Genomic DNA, 3,530 nt, shown 5'->3' with positions numbered 1-3,530 from the left:
CAAAAGATCAAATTATTGGAGAACCATCAAATGGAGTAACCACTAGATCATCATTGAAGAACATATACAACCATTATGCATTTCTATCTCAAGATGAACCAAAAAATATAAAAGAAGCATTAAATGATGATTCATAGATTATGGCTATGCAAGAAGAGCTCAATCAATTTGAAAAAAGTCAAGTATGGCAATTAGTGCCCAAACCTAAAGAGTATTCAATCATAGGAACTACATGGGTCTTTAGAAACAAGAAAGATGAAAATGGGATAGTTGTTAGAAACAAAGCTAGGCTAGTGGCTTAAGGATATAATCAAGAAGAAGGTATTGATTATGATAAAACCTTTGCCCCTGTAGCTAGAATGGAAGCAATTAGAATGCTTCTAGCCTATGCAACCAACAAGGAATTTAAGCTATATCAAATGGACATAAAAAGTGCTTTCTTAAATGGGTATATAAATGAAGAGGTTTATGTAAAACAACCACCAGGTTTTAAAGACACAAAACATCCCAATCATGTATTTAGATTAACCAAAGCCTTGTATGGTTTAAAACATGCTGGTAGAGCTTGGTATGAAAGACTAAGCAAATTTCTACTTAATAATGATTTTTCAAGAGGAAAAGTTGACAGCACCTTATTTATAAAGAATAAAAACAAGCACATGCTAATAGTACAAATATATGTGGATGATATCATTTTTGGAGCTACAAATGAAGAATTATGTTAAGAATTTGCAAATTGCATGCAAAAAGAGTTTGAAATGAGTATGATGGGAGAGTTGAATTATTTCCTAGGGTTAGAAATCAAACAAGCCAAAAGTGGAACTTTTATAAATCAAACAAAATATATTAAAGATATATTGAAAAAGTTTGACATGGAAGGAAGTAAACCCATAGGAACTCCTATGAGCACCTCAACAAGCCTAGATAAAGATGAAAAGGTAAAATTAGTGGACACAAAACATTATCGAGGAATGATAGGAAGTCTATTGTATTTGATAGCCAATAGACCCGTTATCATGTTTAGTGTATGCATGTGTGCTAGATTTCAATCAGCACCTAAGGAATCTCATCAAGTCGTTGTTAAAAGAATACTAATATACTTGGTAGGTACTCTTGATTTAGGATTGTGGTATCCCAAGGAGACTGATTTTGAAATGATTAGCTATTCAGATGCAAATTACACTAAATGTAAAATAAATAGAAAATGTACTAGTGGTACTTGTCACTTTCTAGGACGCTCACTAGTTTCTAGGTTTTCAAAGAAGCAAAATTTCGTAGCTTTATCAACAGCCGAAGCCGAATACATAGTTGCCCAGAGTTGTTTTTCACAAACACTATAAATGAAACAACAACTAAAAGACTTCAACCTTGAATACCAAACAATATCAATTAAGTGTGACAACACAAATGCAATAAACATTTCTAAAAATCCTGTTTCACACTAAAGAACTAAGAATATTGATATAAAACATCACTTTCTAAGAGATCATGTTAAAAAAGATGATATAATACTTGAATTTATCAATACAAATGATCAATGGGCAGATATATTTACAAAACCTCTCAGTGAAGAAAGACTTATAACTATAAGGAGAGAACTTAGATTAATACATAGTAGAGAAGTGTTTTAGAAAGAAATTATGAAATTTTTTCAATACTTCAGACGTCTAAAGCCTAAATCCTAAAACAACTTAACACTGTAGACTACAAGTTCAGAAGACTAAACCTGGACTTCAGACGTCTGGGAGGCTATTGACTTTTAAAATTCAGGATCTGGAAATCTTCAGACTACTGAAGATAATCTTTAGTCTTCTGAAGTTGCAGAGTTTAAATATAACAACTCCTTCAAAACCATAATTTCAGACATCTGAATTTTGTTCCATCACTCCTCCAAACTCACCTCTCTTTATCTCCCTCACTCTCAACCAAAAATCCTTCGATCCAAAGCTCCATTCACTCTTCAAAAATTACTCTCACGTAGTCTAGGGTTTTCAAATCAAGCTTTTTCGCCTACTCCAATCATGCCTCGCACCAAACAAATGGCAAATAGTGGATCTTCTTTTGTAAGGGATAACCAAAATATCGAAAACTGGCTTGTTGCACCACAAGCCAAACTCTATTATCGTGCGTCTCTTGGCATCGTTGATCCTATTCTGGGTATGGTCTTAGACATCTCCTTCTTCACTGATGAATTTCCTGAAATTCTCCTGTTATTTAAAAATATAGGATGGTATGATTTCATTGTTCAGCAACCTAAAGGCACCTTTCCTCATCTAGTCAAAATATTCTACGCAAACTTGATTTATGAAAATGGCATTTTTTCATTGAAGTTAAGGGGAATAAAATTTTTTAAAATTCTAAAATACTATCTTCTATCTTCAAAATCACTCGAGGAGAATTTGAATATCCCACTCTCACTCAATCTTGGATTCTGGAACAAGGTTTTACTCTTGAAACCTTTCTACCATTAGTTATGGAAAGCGAACCCGTATACTTTGGGTATCCTCCGACATATAAGAAACTTAATTTAAAAGCCCAAATTCTACATAAGATTATTTCCTATAATATTCTCCCCAAATAAGGTTCGTTCGATCATCTTTCATACATAAATGGATTAAATTGATTAAGAGAGGGGTAAAAAGGTAATTGTGCTAACTTCGTCAATGAGGCCATCATTTGTTGACGAATGCTAGTGGCTCCTCGTCAACAAGGGAATGCCGAGAGGTTCGGAAAAATTGGAAATATCCGGCTTGTCGACGAAACCGTCATCTCGTCGACGAGGAACCTGATGAACTTGTCGATGAAGATGTCATCTCGTTGACGAATCCACCCAAGTCAAAGGCCTTTAAAAGATCTTTGGGGTTGCTTTGGGGTTAAGAAAACCCATCTCTCTCTCTTTCTCTCCCTCTTTTAAGAATTCAAAGCTCTCTCTCTCTCTCTCTCTCTCTCTCTCTCTCTCTCTCTCTCTCTCTCTCTCAAAATTTCTTCGTCGTTCGTCACCTAATTTGTAAATCCAACATTATTGCGAGGATCATGGAAGGATTCTCTACGTTTCTGGTAGATCAGAATCTCGTTTCAAGAAGTTTTGAGTTTCAGGCCAAAATCAAGGTAAGGCTCGATTTTCTTTTCTGATTCGAAATATGTGTAGTAGTATGAGTTGTAAGCATGTATTGTACTGTGATTTGTAGGTTTTGGAGTCTCGGTTCGTAGTTTTGGGGACCATAGAGTTCGTAGTTGGAATTCGGGTTAAGGTAAGGGGATTCAGTTTATATCAGTTACTTTTGAAATCGGGATCGGTAAGCTTGTAGGCTACGATCGTATGTATGTTTTGGTAGCTTATTTGGGAAAATCTAACAGGTAAAATACGGGATTTTAGGGTTACAATTTTCGGGAAAATTTGGGGATTTCGGGTATCATCTCTACGTTGTTTGGAAAAATGTTTGTTTTGTTTAAACTGTATTATTGAGATTACTGTTATCCATATTTGTATAAAATTGTATACTTGAACTGGAATATGATATGATTTGCCG

Source organism: Malania oleifera, chromosome 11, assembly GCF_029873635.1.
Source record: "Malania oleifera isolate guangnan ecotype guangnan chromosome 11, ASM2987363v1, whole genome shotgun sequence".
Taxonomy (NCBI): Eukaryota; Viridiplantae; Streptophyta; class Magnoliopsida; order Santalales; family Ximeniaceae; genus Malania; species Malania oleifera.
This window is presented reverse-complemented; position numbering follows the sequence as displayed.